At 34.6% G+C, this 21,656-nt stretch overlaps 1 protein-coding gene across 1 annotated transcript in view; it reads left to right on the top strand.

Moving 5' to 3' along the window:
• Positions 1-673: 673 nt before the first annotated feature.
• The window catches only part of Atf3 (Activating transcription factor 3), a 45,464-nt gene continuing 24,481 nt past the window's right edge, over positions 674-21,656 (top strand). Inside the window, exon 1 of the mRNA XM_076120475.1 lies at positions 674-1,172. The gene's annotated coding sequence lies outside the window, so the exon portion shown is untranslated. The remainder of the gene's footprint in view (positions 1,173-21,656) is intronic.

Raw genomic sequence — 21,656 nt, 5'->3', positions numbered from 1 at the left:
ACAGTGTTTCTACGTGTGTATTGTCCAAACCCGATTTTAAATTATACCTACCATTTAATAAAAGCATCATTAACTTAAAGGTTTATTGTAAAAGAACCATAACATTTTCAGTACCTGAACTTGAAAATTGTAGAGCATGTAAAATTTTATGAAACATCCTGGAAATGTTAATTTATTCTATTCTTATAATAGTCCAACAAACCGAAATATTCATACTCAACATACGGGATTTTTACATCCAAGTCTAACACATCAGTAATGTAAGACGGCTTGTTTAATGGTCGCTTTGATTAGAATTCGCGCCAAACTTTATTGCGTAGAGTATTTGAGCAGGTGCTCTCTGATCTCTAAAATCGTGCAAAGAATTGATTGCTTTATATTTTTTACGATTCTGATGATAAAACGAATGTTTTCAACCGTTAAGATTTCATATCAGTTAAGTTTTATCAAAAACTTTCAGTTAATCGCGAATTGAAACGCCTTGTGGTAGCCAATCTATCAATGGAGCCTCAACCGATCACAACTCGTTATGGCGTGATGGAGCCGCGCCGTGATTGGTTGAAGTTGACGTGATATCTATTTTAGTCTCAAGCCAGAATGCGCGCGCTGTACGGAGTGCGCATGTGTGCGCGCGATACGTGCCGCGTCGATGTGTGCGTGTGTTGTTGAGGCGCGCTCTCTGTTTACAGCGCGGTGCTGCGGCCGGCGAGCGCACGCATTCGACACTGTGTTTCGTGCGAAATCGAGTTTTCCGGCGGCTCTCGAGCTGCATTAGCGTGGATGGTGTTTTTCTCTCAGTTTATTGGTGCTAATATATGTCGGACGTAAAGAAAACATTCGGAAGCCCAGTCGACACCCAGTTCCGAGCGTACTTTCAGTGCAGCTCATAAAAATATACGTGTTTTCGGCGGATGCGATGAATAAATTTTGCAAATCGAGTCTGTGTGTCGAAAAGGTTCGTGAGAGCTATGTTTTGATCGGTCGGCGTGTAGTGGATGTGCCGGGCGGTGCGGACGCGATACGGCTCGCACTCCTCATCCTGATCTCAGTGAAACTGAGGTTGTGCTGCCAGTTGTTCTCGGAGCGAGCCCTCGGTGCGGGGGACAGCTTCGCCAGGAACATCCAGAGAGATCTGTTGGACAGCCGGCACACAGCGGCCGGCACGTGCTGAGGTAGGCGATGCTATTACGCGTGACCTTGGCTTTTTCGCTTCGCTATAAAGTGGTCCAAGAGCCAGATGTTAATTCACGAATTCTTCTTCTCGTCATATTACATTTTATGTTCGCCAAAACGCTATCCTTTTCTGATTAGCACCCAGTAGAACTTCACGAACATGTTTCTTCACACGCTGCTGCTAAACGTTTATATTTGTTTGTTCTTAATATATAATATGTATAATGAAGTCAAACACGAGATATTTCTCAGTAACATGTGATTTTGATTTGTTTCGTAATTTTCGTATGTTTACACATAATCTCATGGAACCGGATCCATAACATCCCATTACTGAAATATTTCACACCAATACCGAAATAGAAATATTAAATTTTTATGCTAAGTATAATTTAGTTCCAATCTATCTGAAATGTTGCGGAAACCTGCTCTAGAAAAAGCTTATCAAGATTTCTCACGCACATATGCATCTGAAATCGGCACATAGACGTGATAAAGAAGTGCGATGATAACAAATATAACTGACATAGGTATTTGCGAACACATGGGACAGCATTGATATCGAGCGGCATTCGCGGATTGTCAAGAATGAAATCGTTTTATAATAAAGACATCTAATTAACACCTCTGTATTGTATTTAATAACATAGCTATTTGTTCCTCTTAGATTTGATCTTGTTGAGATAGAATATTCTATGTGTAATACAGGTTTATTATTAAAAATGTGTACGGAAACAAGAGTAAAACAAGAAGCATGGAAATCAATTAACTATAATTACGTTAATAGAAGGACAAGAGAAGAATCGAAGAATCACTACATAGTATAAAACAAAGTCGCCCATTTTGTCTGTAGTCCCTTCGTATGCATAAAACTTTAAAACTACGCAACGGATTTTGATACGGTTTTCACTAATAGAAAGAGTATTTTCTCCGACAGGTTTTTATATATAATTGAAATACATTGAAACTATATTAGCTGAGTTATAGCGATTTATGTCCAAGAAGTCAGAAAAAAAATCTAATTGAAGATTGCATTTGTGCGTGCGCCGCTTATACCGTTGGATACAAGTAAGAACAATGTATAGCAAAAACATTAGTCTTTATTAGTTCTACAAAAAAGTCCGCGATGACATATATCCAGCTTTTTTATTTAAGTCACAAAAACTACTTTTCTGTATTAAAAAAACATTTAATTCGTTGGGTGATGTTTAACTGGTGATATAACCAATAATACATATATCCTTATCAAAATAAGTAAGTTCATCATCACGAGCATTTAATTTAGATTATTTTTGCAGTTTACAGTGTGTTATTTAGACATATAGTTTAGGAGATATCACGATATTAGTATTGCGGCACGGTACGGGCCGGCCGCGGCGGCGGGGGCAGCGTCCCTATAACGGCCAAATATGTAAAACTGTATTATAAATAAGAACTCTGAACCATGTTTGTTGCAATAAATAATTTTGAATTTGAATTTGAATTTTGATAATATTACTAGGTACAAACATTGTGTTTTATCACTTTCAAAAAAAAGCAAAACAACAAAAAACCCGCTAAATAAATTGATTAAAAAACATTTCTAAAAAACCCCGTATTTCAACCCTTCCATGGGATTTCACAACCCTTATTAATCAGCAAGGGTTTGTTATTACAAAATCAAAACGTTGAATGGCTTTGTTTATATAAAATTATTATAAAACCGTGTTGACTGGAAGTACATAAATCCTCCATACTCCATACTAATATTATAAATGCAAAAGTAACTCTGTCTGTCTGCTACTCAATCACGCCTTAACTACCGAACCAATTTGCATGAAATTTGGTATGGAGATATTTTGATACCCGAGAAAGGACATAGGCTATATATCATCACGCTACGACCAAAAGGAGCAGAGTACCAGTAATTAATGTTACAAAAACGGGGAAAAATTTCACCCATTCTCCCTTATAGGACGCAAGCGAAGTTGCGCGGGTCAGCTAGTATATTAATAAGAGAGGACCCAACACATAAGATAAATACATGTTACCTATCTAGGCAAAAGAATTAGTACAGAAGAATCATAAAAACAGGCCGTGCTTTGCAATATTCAAATCATTTTGATTTGTTCAAAGTTAAACAAACATATGGCTAGCCGTCGGCAAAGTTTAAACAAACATAGATACAATATAACATTTACTTTTACATTATAATAAAAGGAATGAAAGACTGATGCAAAAGAAAATAAACAATACGATAAAAAAACAGTTGTAAGTGAAAATGTGAGTTACGGCTGGAAACAATGTCTTGCTACTTATATGGTTTTGATATAGCAACACAAATATATAAAATGAATCAAAATATATGCAGGTTAAATAAAAAATAGTTATTAAAAAATCGATGAAAATAATTCTGAATTTTTAGGCATTTATGTAATAGTTAAGTGCTATTATGCAAAGAAAATGATTCATGTACGGCCTACTTACGAATTAATTGATTAATATTCTGTTCTATCACTGATTAAGATAATCTGAACTAAGTCAAAATATCTGATAACATTTGCAATTATCATTGATATTTTACCTACTCGATATTTAATCCCAAATGAGGAAAATTAGGAACCAACACGTTTAGTAAAATTTAATAATCACGAACAATTTTAAGCTGATAATAAGCATGCGTTGATTGATTTTTAATTAGTGTTTGATAAGTGTCAATTAAGTCTTATTTCAACAAATAATCATGGAGATGAGTTTTTTAATTGATACCACATTCTAATAATTTTAATAGAAAATAGCTTGATTATATTATCAATCAAATTTAATCATATAAGCTGACAGAAGCAGATTTTTAATTAAAAAGATCGACCAAATGGCACAAGATTTAAAACTCAGAAGGTCGTGTTAGCCAAAGCTCAAACAAAAACATCTATTAATTAAATACTTCGCAATTAAAATAACCTTATTTTGTGGGTTATCGTGTCGAAGTTAAAACTTATTGGGAATGGCTCGTCTAATATCAAGTTGCGTCGCGCGTCGCACTCATTGGCGCCAGTTCCCCGCCGCCAAACAATATGCCATAGAACAATGGAGAATTAACGAATTTTCAACCACAGGATTATATAATACAAAGTATCGATGAACATCGTATCGTGTATTTCTAGTGCAAGTGTAATATAACTCCTTGGCAAGCAAATTAGTTTTTACTTTTCGGTAGTCATATTTTCTTGTTGTGCAACTTGCATGATGGATTTGGCAGCCTTTTATAATATTGTGTCAATCATTTAAAGGAATACTGACGTAAATAGACAACTATTTTGATTATAGTTAATTAATATTTACCACCTCGCTTGCAGGTATAAAAAAAGTTGATTTTAAATGAAAAAATTGTGTACGACCGAAGTAAACTGTTGAATAAAGTGCGACTCTACATAGTCTACATGGAATATTACCGTGCAAAGAGCAAGCATATTATGAAATACAATATCATAAGTAATAAATTGTATACTTAATGTATTGGGCTTACATACTCAGGTTTTAAAGTGTTTTTAACACTGAAGGTTAAACTGTTCATGAATGAACGTAATAAAAATATATATGGAATGTACTTATTACTTCTAAAGTACGAGTAAATTTACATAACATTAAAACTTAACGCGTCATTGACAGAGAAAAATGCAGCTAAATACCGATTGTGGGCGAATTTATAATTTTAATGGCGTCCAAAGATGGTTTCCAATAAAGACTGCCATAAACATAAGACGGATGGACGCGTTTAACTCTAGAATTGTCTATTCTCCATATACAGATGCCAGAGACGGTCAAAAAATTATATTCGAATAAGGAAATAATAACGGAACGAAGTGATGAAACAAATTTGGTCGAGAGAGACAGAAACAAGTGCACTTGAAAAAATGGAAATGTACACAACATAATGTTTGCAGACCGTAGTAGTTATATCTTACATGTACAAATTGCAATGTAAATTTAAAGTCCAAAAGTATTATTTTTCCCGCATATTAAACACACCTCATCGCATGAACAACTGTCGTTGTCGTTATGTAATATTTTCAGGCATTATTGTACAACACAATGTAATTTCATTATCTGTCTTGCCTCAGCTTATAACTATATAAACAAGTATAGGTACATAAGTGGTATTACAAAACTGGACACTCATGAATGGTCCTCTTCGCCCACGCAATGATTTTTTATAGCAGCCGTACATCGAAAATAATCGTTTTACCAGTGCGCTCCCACCAATATAGAGGTCATCTCTATATTATCTTCAATTTTATTGTGCACCAGTCTTTAATGAGATTTCGGATCTTCTGAATGAACCTCAAACATAAATCGTCACTATGTCACAATTTCGGAACAAAAGGGGACATACACTTAGAATGGTAAAATATTCGACGTTAAAAGTTATTTCTAAGCAGCGATATGGTGACTTGAATACCATATTGCATTTAACGCTAAGAGTGCACACATCCGTGATAAGAACATTCAAGCAGCACACATGAATCAACTTGGCCTCCACACATCTGAATGGATGTTAATTAGTACGTTTGTTTTAACACTTCAACATTCACATGTGCACACACTAACTCAGCCACACACACAGACACGTGCCTGTACTCGCACCATGTATAATAAACCTTCACATTTTTAAACTGTTGCTGATTGGAAACTATATAAACAAATTAGACAAACATGACGTTAAAAATATGAAGTATGAAGCTGTCAGCTTGTGATGTGCAACCGCGTGAGTATCCGCACGTTCGCATGAAATCAGTACGCAAAGAAAATAAACTGGAAAAGTCACAGCGAGTAAATCCGATCAACACATAGAAACCTTCGCACACGTTTATTCGGTAGGTGTTATTTGATCGTGAGAATAGTACGTTCTAACTTTTGTTATTTTTTATATTGAAACAGTACTTAATCACTTCCTACAGCTCAAAAGGGCGGAAGTCATGCGTTTACAGAAATAATAAATTAACGCTTTTGGGTTTCAATTCGATGTTTCTTTAGTGTTCTGTGCCCTTGACAGAAGGTCAATTCGAGAGCTACATTTGGGAGGAGCACTGTTGCGACACGCATTATAACTTTAACATACCGAAGTTCGAAGTCTGTTTGTTTTTGTGTTGTGTATTCGGTAATTTTCGAGTGGACGTCGATCACTTCAAGTGGGTACCGAAGGACGTCCGTCGACACCCACGCCTATTAATACATCAACAATAAATCATATTGTTGATTGAAATGTTTGACCCTACACAAAAATAGCAGTCATTAGTAACGATTAAGTATTGAATAACATAAAGATAATAAACGTAGATATATATTATGTTGTGGGAATGATTGCACGGAACTGACAATTAATGTGCAGTATTTAATACAACGACTTCATAAAACAGACCGCGATAGTTACTCATATCCTGCGAATATGTTTTGTTGCTTTGATGAAACTGTGATTTAGATGAAAAAGGCCTCATAAAATGTTACATTTTATCTTGAAGGTTAGTATTGCTCTTCTTTTATAACATGAAATTTAAATAAAATAAAACACTATTTAAAAATAATATATCCTCCGCAACTTTTTTATCAACGTAGTCTATTTGTTTCTAAAAATCCAAGCAGAAACTCCAGACCCACTGATATAATCGAATCATTCTACAGTAAAGTCAATAATAAAAGTAAATCTTTATTTATTTATTTTCATTACGGCAGCACGATTTATAGTCAAATAGCCATAAGAATAAATTAAACAAATTACTTTGAATAAATTGAGCGGCGTGGGCAGGGAAATGGAAATTTCTATAATAGACACATGAACATGATTGAATAGAAATGATCGATTAAAAGTATGGATTACTGATTCACACTGTCACGGTTCATTCACAGTTTATAATACCTTCGTTATTTAAGTATCTGGCAATTGATGACTAAATATTGATTCTTGTTCTGTAACTTAGTATACAGATCGTTGAAATACTAGCAGCCTTTTGATTTAATTTTGAGGATTTTTTTATGTGAATACCTAATAGCAAAATCATTACCGTCACTATCACAATTGGGTACTGATTGGCCCATAGTTCTTACTTTTTAACCTAACTAAGAGATCTAATGACTTCTTTTCTAACATTGAACCTAACAATATCGTCTAATGAACATCCAATACGTTTAAGTAAATCTTCACATACATACCCCTATATGTGGAGCGAAGTAAACGGACTCGCGGATAAGATTGTTTGCACACAGACAATATTTGAGATCTCACAAACAGGTCAGGCGGAGACGGCTCGGACGGCCATTTGCAAGTGCAAATTTTCCAAGATAAAAATTATCTAGCAGGGCTTAATTAAGATTAAGTGATAAAGATACGACCAATAAATTAAACGGTTGAAGTAAGCGTAAAGAAGATGGTTTAATACCTGCTTAATAAGTAAGTACTGAAGATTATGGAGGTTGTGTTGAAATATTGAATACGAAATTATAAAATCGATGGGATTTTAATGAAGGGAAAGCGTATGAAAGATTCATTCGAAAGTTTAAATCTGAAATGTTACGAAAAACAAAATATTCATTTTATCTTTAAGCAGAATCGTTAAATATTGTACAACAACAATTGATTGGTATACAAATAACTGCAGTAAAAGAAACAAAATACGTATTTCAAAGTAACTTAACCACACAAGACAATACAAACAGAGGTAAAGTCGCTGAAGAACTTCATAAATCATTATTTACGTTTACAACCGCTGCTGTTCGCACCATTGCAGCATGCAACGATTCTGGTTTGTCGGCAGATGAAACTGACGAAAACAAACAACGCCACTTAAATTCTATCATCAATGTCATTACTTGCAAACTCTACATTTAAAATATGGCTGATTTATTGCTGACTCTATGCGCTCTCTTATAACATGACTATTTTCAAAAGTAAGTTTAGGTGGTACTACATAGTCAGTATTCAGATTTCTGCAAACGCTGTTATCCTTTATCACTAAAATAACATTGCAAGGCCAAAATCTGTATTGTTTGTATTGAAACCGAACGAGAAAACATCATCAAAGATACCGCGCAGATAAAGAAAGGAGTGTCATTGCCACGCGACCCGAGACGCACGCAGTAATCAGGTTACAGGTCGAGACAGGAATGGCTGCTTATTGACGCCTCTAATATACTGCAACACTCAACACATTAACCTTGCGTGCTATTTAGGCGTTCCATTTTCGCCTCACAGATTATACCCAACTATTTCTAATGAAAAACGAGGCTCTATTTGCTAAGTGGATATTTGCAACGTTCGTGTAAATAAAAAGAGGGCGATTCCCAATTAGAGTGATTAATACCGCCTATGGATAACTGGAACGGACTCCATAGATCCTATTAAAACTCGTCTAAATTGAAAGTACCAGTGTTTAAGAGGCAAAATTTCAGAAGATCAAATAAAATGTCGACACCGTGCTCCAGTTTCCTCGCTAAAACCAAGAACAAGCATCTCCAATACTCGCCAAGGCCGGGAACTTGTGAATTAGTGCAACGCTGAACGCAACTGGGTCGATCGATAGCGCACTCTTAATTGCGATAAAAACTGCTTCTCTGTATCAGACCATTAATTCTGTAATTATCGCGCCGTCTGAACATCAAACGCGCCGCGCGACGCCACGACAAATTTGTACAGGCCGTTGAAGAATGTAGCTAATGAGGTAAATATAATAGTTAACTATAAAACAGATTATATGAGCCTGCAACTGAACCCTTGTGCTGCAGAGTACGTGACATTACTAACTTGTTTTACTGTTCTACTTATCAGTCATTTTGTTTTATTTTTCTCGGTGATAATTTTAACAAAGAGGTTATTTACTCTCGGGTTTAAAGACATCTTTCTGAGTGAGGTTTAAGATACTTTTTATGTCGTGTAGTCATAATAGGTGTATAGCAACATGATGTAAAATGTAGGTCAGTGGAAGCAACATCGGAGCCGTCCATTGTTCCACTAAAGCAAGCGTGTCCATTAAGCTTTGTGTTGACTTAAAGCGTCAAATGGCTTTTAATTGGAAAGTGAGTTTGGGCGATAAGAAAGCTCCCTGTTATAACCGTGCGCTGGAAGTAATACAATATCTGGACTCGAGAACAGCTCAATAACAATTTGTCGCCCGACGACACCGGTGACTGATAGTGATAACGATGTCGTTTCCCAACTGAACGCGGTTCGAAGGAAATGTCTGAACTTGTTAACCTTGTACCGATAGGGATGCAATTTGTCAGGATGTTTCGTTTAGTGATCATTTGCAAGGCGAAGATCGTTTTGCTTAGCACCAACATTGCTCTATGTTTTGTCAGGAAGTGCCGGATCGATGCTAAAAGTAATGTTTGTCTATTAACACTTCTGGCGGCCAAAGATAGATTTCCTGTTTTATTACACTCCAATATCAGGATTGAATCAATAAATACTGAAAATAAAATGGTAATTTTATTTGCCAGTACATAATTTAGGTATTTCCGCCGTATAAAATATTTTAATATCCGTTTGAGGTTCACGCAAGTCGTAAAAATAATTCATTTATAAACTGCGTCAAGGAATAATGTAATGTTAAGCGTAGCAAATGCTCAACAGCGAGCATACAGAATGAAAACTATTTATCCATTGTTGGAAACGATCATTAGTGAGTGCAAAATAGCGTACTGACACACTATAGACATCATTCGTTAAGGAATTGTGTAAAAGATGTCAGAGATTACTTCAAGTTCGCACTTCAAGCGGCTACGTAACCACAAAGCGCGTGAGGTCGGAAATCTCCAACTGATTGATAACTACCTAGTGAATTATTTTGTAATATAAAAATAAGAGGCTCATAAATTAGGAATATTCATATAAAAACCTGAGTGGTGTCCTCAACCTCTTGCAGGTGTGGCCAATCACGAGCTTGGCCTCATTTGTTAGGTTACACACACGCGCATTACTGCATATGAAACGTTTTATTTACTAATATACTTCAATGCGAATATTTTTCTTCTGTAATAAGATGAAATAAAATGATGATGAATCTTTAGAGACATTTAATATGTAATGTTAATTGATGTTTTTCGGGACTAGCTGTATCCTATGATCCAAAATTGTACTGGGATAAGGCATTCCTGCAGGCTACAAATCTCGAATTAGTTTTAGTTTTAACATACCGAATTTAGTTTGGACTTAACTTTTAACTCAATGTAAATATATCATACAATCATTAATCTCATAAAAAGAAGTAAGTGTAATACATTTTGCACGATACCCGATCCTTATTCACCACTATAACAGCTAGCCTTCAAAATATTCTTCATACGATTGCGCCATTACTTCCCATACGCATATCAACTGTCGTTTATTTTTGACATGCGTTTAATTTCAGTCCCAGCTGATTTTACGAAGGTTGTTGTAAGCACGTTTGCATTCAGTTTGAAAGTATTTGAGCTAGACCTAGCTATTAACGAAGTGAAGGTTGCGTGTGGGCAGACATTGTTTTTATATCTTTACTAGCTGACCCGCGCAACTTCGCTTGCGTCAAATAAGAGAGAATGGTTGAAAGTTTCTCCGTTTTTGTAACATTTTTTACTGGTAATCTGCTCCTATTGGTCGTAGCGTGATGATATATAGCCTTCTTCAATAAATGGGCAATCTAACACTGAAAGAATTTTTCAAATCGGACCAGTAGTCCTGATATTAGCGCGTTCAAACAAACAAACAATCAAACAAACAAACTCTTCAGCTTTATAATATTAGTATAGATGTATTTGTCGTAATCTTCTCAAGTTACACTATTTCAAAGGATGCGATCGGTAGCGAGGTGAAAATAACATATTACAAAATTAATGACAGTTGATGATTATTTAATTCTATTTAGTTTTTGGGTGTGTTTGAAAATGATCTCATCAACAATATCATGTTACTAATTAATACATCGGTTATTAATAATATTTTTTATATAAGATTGCTTTTATACACTTTATTAACTATGCAAAGTTTAAACGTTAGTTAATAGTAATGTTAGTTAAATAACAGATGTTCATTAAGCTACCGATATTTATCCGAATATAAATTTTGGCGTGGGCGTATGATCTTTAGGATTAGGATCTTATCAAATCTTTACTATCAATCCTTTCCTGTTTTTTTTTGTACTTAAAGTAAAAAACGCTAATTCAATTTAAATTTACAACAAAGGTGTCTAATATTTCTTTGATTATGGTAATCCGTGAGACTTGACAATAAAACCGTTGCCTATTTAGCCATAAAATCCATCAAAATGAATTATAATTCAGTAAATGATGATTGAAGTCGACTAATTTAATTGAAAATTATAGTTTTGTCGTTATTCCGTGGATATATTTTAGATATATTGGCCGTAAAGCAAGCCCCACCCTCCGTTGTAACTACTATATTATAATTTTAACCGTAATATACCATTAGGATGAAAATAATGACAATAATTTGAGTATTCAAGAGTTTAAGTTATTCTTCTACAAACATAAATATGTAAATAATTTTGTGTTCCGATGTAAAATATGGAGTGAGTGAAGGCTAAATGCGTTTATTACATTAATTTGAAGAATAAATTATTCGGTACTCCTCATTTGAGTATACTACTGTAAAGTAGAGTCATATATATACTATACGTAAGTAATGGCTGGCACTCCTTCCTTTTATAATATAACTGGAGCACACAAATCAAAACTGTGCTATATTTCCTTCATAAAAATGGGTAGAATTTTCCTTTACGAAAAGTTTTATATTGGATTCAAACTCACATAAACATGAATTTAATTCAATTTAAACCCGTGTTTTAGTTTCAACATACATTTTTAAAGCTGATAAGGCGTCAAAAGTATAATAGACATGTCACTTTCTAGTTTTATTGTTGTTTTATTTTATGTGTGCCACTGTTTTGAACATAGAGACAGTGTGGGTGTGACAAAACGTTGTTCCTTCCACATGTTTTCACTAAAAAGCTTAATATGATTTATTACGAGACTGCAGACAGATTTTTAGAAATCGTTTCATAATTTTGTTCATTTTATACAATGAAAATGCGGTTTTTATGATTTGATGGTTAACATTTTAACAATTTTACTACTTTGTAAAGTATAATCTAGGTATTTTCATAGAAAAATAGATTACAAGAAACAAAAATTTGGGAATAGCTAATATCCGTAGCACTTTACTTTCCTTTCCTGCTATAACTAAAAACCCAACAGGAAAAGTCAGCCAGTCATACGATGTTTTAGAATTTGATAAGTATCCTCTTTTTGTATATTGTCTAGGTTGATTATATTTCGAGTCTAGTTATGACAGCTAACGAAGGCAATTTATTACCAAAGGTCCTCTCTAGGGAGAACCGCCTAGTCGGCCGACTAAATAAGTATACAACGGCACGCTATTATTTGCTAAACTAATTACTTATTATTAATTTCAATTTGTATGATAAACGCGGGTAGGTTTGCAAACAGCAAGCCTGTTTTAAATTAATTTTGTAGAGTTGGCCAGTAGTGTAGATGCTATCGTAAGAGAAAATATAATTATTTATATTTCTGGAGTATTTACATTAAATTGAATGTACAGAAACTAATTGCAAGTTAAAGACGTTTTGCAAAAAAGTATTTCAAATTCATCTGTACCTACTGTTGGTACTCTCTATATCATGTACTTAATGTCTCGAATAAGTGTCACTAAATCTACCTACTATCTTTTTGTGGTCGGCTTTTCCTCAGATCGCGTGGAAAAACCGGACCTGAGCATTGGCTAGCTAAAGTGTGAAATGTTGACAGATTTTCAAGCATTTGCTGTCACGTATCCGCTTGCAAGCTATGGGAAATTATGAAACCGACATTTTTTATAATAATAATGTATTATCTTTGAACGGAAAATCGTGAAATATATTACAACTTGTTTCGTCATTGATAGATGAGACTACAGTCCTACACAGTATTAGCCAACGTCTACGTTATGCAATATTTGTTAGGCGTTACCCTAATATTACGTTTATTAGTAATATGAATCAGTTATTGTTTATGTTAAATACGTTCATAAACTAGAACAAAGTAACGATCGGAGCGTCTCAGACATTTTATTCAAAGCAGATTGAGTCTATTGACAATCGCTGAATCTTACATGTTACAATACTACGTTATTGTCTCAAAATAAATGTAAAGTGTACTTATAAATGATTCACTTACTTCTATTCACGTATCACAGTTTAGTGTTATGTTGTTCGACACTTCGTGGAATCAACAAAATATGCCATAAAGCACAACACAACACTAGTACGGAGATTTTATTGCTCCAAATTACATGTTCCGAAACGTTGAACTCATTAACCAAATGTTACGTAATCATAGACCGCCCACAACCCGTTCTGAAAAACTTCAATAGAATAAATGTTTCAATGAATGAATTCAAATTGGTGCGTTCGTAAATTATTATACGGTTCAAAAATGTCATAACATGTCAACGTTTGCCTACGCAGAGAAATTTACGCTGCGATTAAAAATCCTGCTCCAATGAAAACAGTAGAACCAATTTAAATTATTTTTGTGCGCATGATTAGATATGTATTTTATTTATCTTGTGCACGTTTTATTGGCTACAACACCTACAGTTGGCAATAAAAAACCCTATAGATGTAGAAAAATATACACGTGCAACCGATGATTTAATCTATAAATTCAATATCACGGGATTACGGAGGTTAAAGATCACAAACGATGAAAAAATGTTTATTAATGTATCGAATATTGAAGGGCCAAAATGAAACAAACTCGTTGGTGTTTATAAATCACTTTACCGATTATGTATAGATATGGTAATTAGTAAATCAATCAATTTCTATTTACGTAGGTGTCGGCGTATAATGCGACTTTGTGATTAATATGCGAGCTTAGGATTTTTACTAGCTACGTATGGAGCCGGGTCCACATTGCTGCAATGTATCATGTAAAGTAACAGAATTCCCATAGTGTAGACGCCTTGCGCGCACGAACCGCGTCTACTACGCGCACGAACAGATTGTTGCAACTCTTGCGCGTAGCGACCCGAAATTTGTCGGTTTTTTCCCCGAACACAAAGAGGCGCGCAGTATGCGCGGAGCGTCAGTGTGGACAGGTTGTGAGGTGTGTACGGCTAGACGCGCGCGAACATGGAACAAGACAATGAGAACAATGCGTGTTCTTTTGCAGACTGAGCGATCCGTTCGCGCGCATCTCGGAAACAGATGTGAGTAGGTACATGCGCGGTTCGTGCGCACGTTGTGCGCGCCCCGCGTCTACACTGATGCAATGCTCGTTTCGTGTTGCATTGCATGTTGCGTTGCAGCAGTCTGTACCCGCCTTAAGATGTGCCAAGATGCTTACAAGGATAGGGCTGTTACGAAAACTAATAACTGAAATCCAAATTACAGCATAAAATAGATAGAACACACCGCCAAAACCACACTTATATTACAAAGACACTGGTAAACTTTTCTGATGACCATTCAAAATAAATGGATGACAGCCCTATCATAGAGTGAATTAAAATTTTGATCAACACGCATAACGGAAAGCCGCTGTTGTATTAAAACGAAAATAACAGTAGGCCTTGAGCTATTATTTAATTTTAATGTGTATATTGGGTGTGAACGTTACCCGTGACACGCACGTGCACTACTCTTGCCACAGCTTATGTCCACACGAATAATGAAAATGTTGCTAAAATTCTGCTGCCAGTATTACTTAAGCATGCCTAACAATAAATGCAAATACAAAACATTAGAGCAAATAATAAATGTTGACTTTAGTCATTACTTCTGATAATCGTTTCTTGCTTTGGTAGGCTCGTAGTAATATTTCTGCCTGAATTCATCCGTTTATAATATATCGTAGCGTGTTTGAGGGCATTAAGATCGTTAAAAGTGTATTTTTCAAAACGCTTCAACTAATTCATTATTTTCTAAATTATTGTACTGAATAATCCCCCTTTTCGACATGTTGTACTTTCTTGCTATCCAAAACATTGGGTGTTGGCGTCACGCCAAATGTCAGGCGCAGGTTGATTTAAAAAATATCTACTCTTGTATAATGTAATACACGTAATATAAACAGCTTGGTTTGTTTATTTTCACGTAGACAATACAAATCTGACATGTAAGTTTGTTCCATATCACTTGACCTGTAACTAGAAATATGTATTTAATCTTATCCAAGCATTAAAACAGTTCATAGTTATTCTCGATAATTCAGGACTTACAGCTTGGTAGTTTATGCCTAGAAACTTTAAAAATGTCAGGTGTTCTATTTTTCTTTAAGGAAAAATTTTCATACGATTCATTGAAAATTATGATACGACGTCTTCATACGTCAGTTCGCGATAAAAATCGTTTGAATTCATAAAGGATATATAATTTGTTATAGGCTTAAATATTTATAAAAAGATTTCTAAATATTTACACGATCGCTACAGAATCTCGTTGCTGTCTTAATAAATTCTCGACAAATTGTTCACCAAATACTTGTTATTTTTAAGTTTATTGATATCTCTTGTGCAAAGAACGAAGGTATTTTAATTGTAATATATTCGACAATAAATAATATAGGTATAAAGTTATAACATAAACAAATGAAACTATTTGTATATTCTGCGGACATAGTGAGCTCGGTGTAACGTCGCAATCATATTCAAAATGAACATCGTGATAAAAGTGTCAAATCATGGTGTTATGTTAATCATGCTTGTGATTAACCCTGTCTGTCTACATCAATGTCAGGCTGTCAAGGTGCTAAGACTTAAGTATTTAAGTTCAAGATAATAACTTACTAAATTCTTATAAGAAATTGTCTATCACTTTACAACACCGTCAGACTAGCAATCTACACACGTACTTATTAACTCACATCTATTTTATTTCGATCGAATTTTTCGTATCGTAAACAGACACATCCGATCATAAATAATGGGCTTTTGGCAATGTCCCATATACAAAGAAGTAAAGTTTAAAATGTGTATAAAATTACAATAAATTGAAACCCGACGGAGAATTGTAGAGAAGAGTATCAAGATTTCCGCTAAACATACACACACGTTAAGTGTATTAGCATAATATTAGCGGTTCAATAATCGTAAAGCGTCAGGTAGTATGGGTGGTCCTGTTTGGCGTATCTCCAATTAGTTAAAGTGCGAATGAGCATAGAATTTGGATATGAAGAATTGAGACGCCAACTGGACACATAGATATTTATTAGAGAGGTGGTAGAGGAATGAGAAATGAACAAACTGACAAAGATGGATTAAGGACAAGATTAGAGTGCATTTTGAGGTCGTATTGAGCTGTGTTCTTGAATATGTTACGGGAAAAATAGAAACGATGCGTCAACACGCAAAGTCAATAAGATTCAATGCATTTCTGAAAGGACAAAGTACCCATAAAACAACTGTATCACTTTTGATGTATTTATAGCTGCAGAAAAAAGAAAAAAAAAATGAAGTAAAGAATTGTGAGGATTAATTAAATTAGGTCAGATTATAAAAGACGAGACTGACGTTCTAAGAATAAGATAGCATCACAAACAAAAGCAATATCGCAGAGTCTACAAAAGAACAATAAAAATGAAGTGAACAGAACAATAGGAAAATAGGGCACGGTATAGAATGGGTAAACTTGTGTGAGGGAAATCGGGGATGCACATTTTAATGGACCGACCATGGCGTACTGCGTAGTAATGAAAAGGGGCTTAGAACGTTCTGTAACCAATTTGATCCGATTTCGTAAGAATTGAGTTTCAGTGAAGTAGGTCAATGCTCTGTTAAGCTTTTTTATTGAGCCTCCGGTTATTAAAAAGCCAATAAATTTTTAATTGGTCATTGATTTTTACTGACGAACTAAATTGATATCACCAAACAAAACATGAAAGAAAATAATTCTGTATTGCTTTAAGTTCAGATTTAAGGTATGCTTGAATGAGATGAAACAAATGCAAAATATTTCCTAAATATTATTGGTAAAAGGTTTGAATTCTAAAATCTTTAAAAAGTTATGACAAACCTAATTATATAATTATCGAATTAGTTTTTCTCTCAATCCATTAACAAGAAACTGCTTTTGTATTTTCCTTTGAAAAATAATAGTTACACGGGCATGCTGCCAGGCGAACTACTACAAATAAATTGTAAAATATTGTTGATAATGTTGTCTTTATTTATTCTTTTTATTTACTTGTTTTCTTTTTGTTTTAATCACATTCCTGCCGTATTCAATTCCTGATTATATGTAACTTTATAAATAGCAAACCTAAGCGTACATTTCGGTTTATTTTTATCAACAATGAATAGAAAATTAGTTTTATCAACCTAAAATATTCACGAACACCTGAATTCTAATGCAATTGTCACGAAAACAATGCGGGCTGTTCGCGTAAGTACTTACACTTTCCTAGAACCGCAATAAACTATTCAGCGTACAAATATAATATTGTTTAACATGTTTTAAGAATGTGCAATTCATGAATAAAGAAACAATGGAACTAACAGCATCGCACCTAGTCTTAATACGGAGAGCTCTTGTATAAACTTAGAAAGGGGAATGCCCTGTCGACTCATCAAAATATAATATTTTGTTCTGTTTGCAAGTCAGGTACTCATGTACGGAGAATGCAACCAAATGCAGCTGTGGACCGAGCTTGTTTTGGTTTCTATGAACGATCTCAAGTTTCTAAACAACAAAGCTTCAAATAACTAAAGAATTTGCTAGATCGAGCGTTCATTTCCGAATATATTAAAGGCTTAAGTGGTTACCCTTGTTACTGGCAACGAAAAATGTCATTGTCGAGTGAGCTTAGATATGTTGTGACGTGTTTTAAACGTTAATACATAATTTAGAGACGCCAGGTCAGAAGGTGAAGGAAAATATTGTGACACAATAGTTAGACAATTTGTAAGCTTCAGGCGTCACATTACGTTGTTACATGCATAGGTACAACAGGTATGTTGATGAACGTCACTAAAGATAATAAACAAGAGAATTGAAGCTCCAGTGTGTTTGTTTATCAATTTAAAAAATAAACTATATGCTACCGCAGTGATGGCAGCGGCAATGCGGACTCGTTTCAAAGCGCCTCTAATTATACATCTGATGTGATACGCACCAACATTCAACAAAAATCATCAGGATCCACGACTCTAAAAAAATTCAGAGTACCACAAACACACCCTTTAATTCAAAACCACCAAGGGCTAAACGTGACTTTTCGTTAAATTAAAAACGCATTAAAGCAACGACCATGCATATAAAACAGTATTTTTAGCAATTTACAAGACTGACCATCAATTCGCCATTAGTTCAACATTGTGCACGATTGCATATCGATTTATGTTATTCAGGGCCGTTTATATAACAGTTTCATGGTTTTTTTACTCACCATGGGTGATATTAAACTCTATTTAGTTGCTAATAGAGAGATGAAGGCAGATACGAACGTTTTTATTTCGCTATTAACGTTGAGTTGTGACTTTGTATGGAATAATACAGCCACATGTTGAATAATAATATTTACTTAATACGCTACAGACTAACCTTACGATGTGTAAAGTTCAGCAAGAGACTTATTACCTTGTTAGGTAGGTCGTTAAGGTAAACGAATAACCTAAGATTCCAGACATTTTTTAAACAACTTCAATGCCCTTAAGGCAGAGTTACATGAGTTATCCTTTGATAAATTTTTCAATTGTTAATTTAAAGATCAGAATTTACCGATTCATCATAATAGTCTCTATTATGTCTGCATTGTATTGTAACGAAAGTTATTTAGATTGCAGTTGCTTTCTTTATCTTACAAAAAACAAACTATCCCTATTATTTTACTCTTAGGTTATACATTTGCTAATCTCACACCGGCTAACATTATTTGCGTAAAATATTCTATAGTAAGTATTAGCATTTTGATGGAAACATTTGCTAGGCAACGGTGCAGTCGTGTAAAAGGGTGGTTGTTTTAAAATAACACTATTCTATATTCTACATATAGATGAGTGCTTGTCAATCGCAAGAGGACGTTGTTTAGACAAGTTTGAAAATATTCATAGCGTGTTTGTTTTGATTTTATTCTATTCTATTATCTATTGAAACCCTTTGTTCTATTCGTTTGTCTATGATTTGTCTCATTGTCAACCGAAAACATTGCTCTTGTATTTTTGTCGAGGCTGCGACGGACCGCTTGTTGTTATTTTGGCTAGTCAAATCAAACGTAGTCTTCATATCTCTGTCGGGAGATAAACCATACAGCGCATTGAATCGTCTTGAGAATAGATTGATTTCTAATTGTAATGTTACAAGTAGTAAAATTTATAAGCATACTCTACTATATGCCGATGATTTCGAGAATCTTTTTACACTATATCACCGAATGTTGAACTCCGTAAATAGACTAAATTTGCGCAAATATGTTTGGCTTAAATAGCGCTACTAATATAATTCATGTCCAACATTTCGTTAACAACAAAAATAACACAATCCTATTCTTCAATAAGGAACCAGCAAACGATTGATACGCAGGTAAATCCATATACAACATTTAATATAATTTCCTGTACATTTGGTATCGATACAGGAAAGTCAAAACGGTATTTTAGCTTTAATTATACGCTTCAGTAGTTTTACGTAGGTGCTCATGTGTTGCGTACTTAATTATTATTTAGATAGGTAAAGCAGGCGCAGTATTTATCAACGTAATGCTAAACATGAATTGTAGTCTTGTTCAAGAGTGTAGCACTAACTATTCTAGCACTTAGGTTCTTGAAAGAAAACGAAAATGTCGAGGCGTTTGAAACGTTGAGAACTACATGAGTTGCTTCCAATTTACATAACTCATGTGGACGTAATTTCAGTTTCTTTGAGATAAAAAAAGTAGAGCATTAGAATAACACTTACTTTTCTTATTATTATTTTGGTAGATGCCAGGAAATTGAAGAATAGTAAAGAGTCGCAGAATGATTGATTCTTGTTGTTGAGTTAAATTTACATGAAATATTTTTACTAGTTTGTGTTCAGGTATCCACCATTAAAGTGATTTAGGTGATGATAATGATGCGTGAATTAAATGTTACAAATGATTCTCAGAGTTTGACACGAAGAATCAAAGAAATCGCCACATACATTATTTTTATTACCATAATGTATTATATTGGTCTATTTCTTAATGGGATATGTCTGTATTGCTATTCCGAAAGAACTCAAAGACAAACTTATTATTATCTAATGTTAACAAATATTAAGTCATGTTTCCGACTAACGTATAATAAAAATGTTATTTTTATCATATCAATTTATCATAGAGTCTGAAGCTAATCAGGACAAGGAAATATTAATAAACATTTGTAGATATAACAAGTAAAATATATGCGTCTGCCAGTTAAAATATGATGAACTGGACTTTTACAAATGAGTGTTATTTTCTAAAGCACGTCAGCTATTTTGCATCGGAATGTTAGTTATGCGAGGTGAACGAATCTTTTGTTTCACTTCGCCCACATAATAACTATAAATTACATGACGCACAATTCGCAATAATTGCAAGTGTAAATACGCTAAGTACGCTAACACAAGTGCCAAACGCACAGTTTAACTAGCTGTGCGTAATTTGAAAAATTAGCCTCATAATTAGCATTCATAGCAAGTACGAAGTGAAATGCAACTGCCTTTTATGTTCCGCCAATCAGAGAGCTAGTTCGCGAACCGAGGCCACGCCTACACCGATGTGCACTGACCACGGCCGCAGACAACCACACGTTTAGAGGTAACGATCTAAACCTACCGGCGCGCTCATTACGTAACTAAATATCTATGAGTCTGTGCACTGCGCTTTACCGCAAGATGAGCCGTCACGACGCTACTCACGAGCCATCAAAGCGGATTCGATTTTCACACGCGCCCGCGAATTCTGCGTAAACAAAATTGCTCAACGTTCCACTCTTAATTTAACATTTAATTGAACAAATCTAAAGGTCTCTTCAGAAGGTTTTATCACTACGCCTATTAATTATTGTCGATGTTAATGTAAACGAATATTTTTTTGATTCAAGAATCACAATCGTGAGCAATATATTAAGAACTTCCCATTAATCAATATCATGCAAGGTGACTTAGGAGTGACCTTGTTGATTATTATTTTATCTGTGATCGCGTGAGATGAAATGAATAGTAATCAAATTATAGACAGCGTAGTGTTCTTAGAACATAAAGCGTATTGGTGTTTCCTGTTCGAGCGGCTTGTTTTAAATTTCCTAGCCGCGCAGCTAGGACCGGTAGACCGCGTCCAATCGCACTAAACGCAGGAACAACAAAAACTAGAATAATGTGTGATGATTCCTTATCTGCTTCGGATACGTGTTTAGCTAGAATGTTGGTCTATTATTTAAAAGAAGCAGCGACTTTTTATGTTTACAACTTTTTGCGCTTCCTACTGTGTTACTTGTTGAGTTCGAAGTTGTTTCTAAT

Source organism: Anticarsia gemmatalis, chromosome 12 (assembly GCF_050436995.1).
Source record: "Anticarsia gemmatalis isolate Benzon Research Colony breed Stoneville strain chromosome 12, ilAntGemm2 primary, whole genome shotgun sequence".
Lineage (NCBI taxonomy): Eukaryota > Metazoa > Arthropoda > Insecta > Lepidoptera > Erebidae > Anticarsia > Anticarsia gemmatalis.
This window is presented reverse-complemented; position numbering and strand designations above follow the sequence as displayed.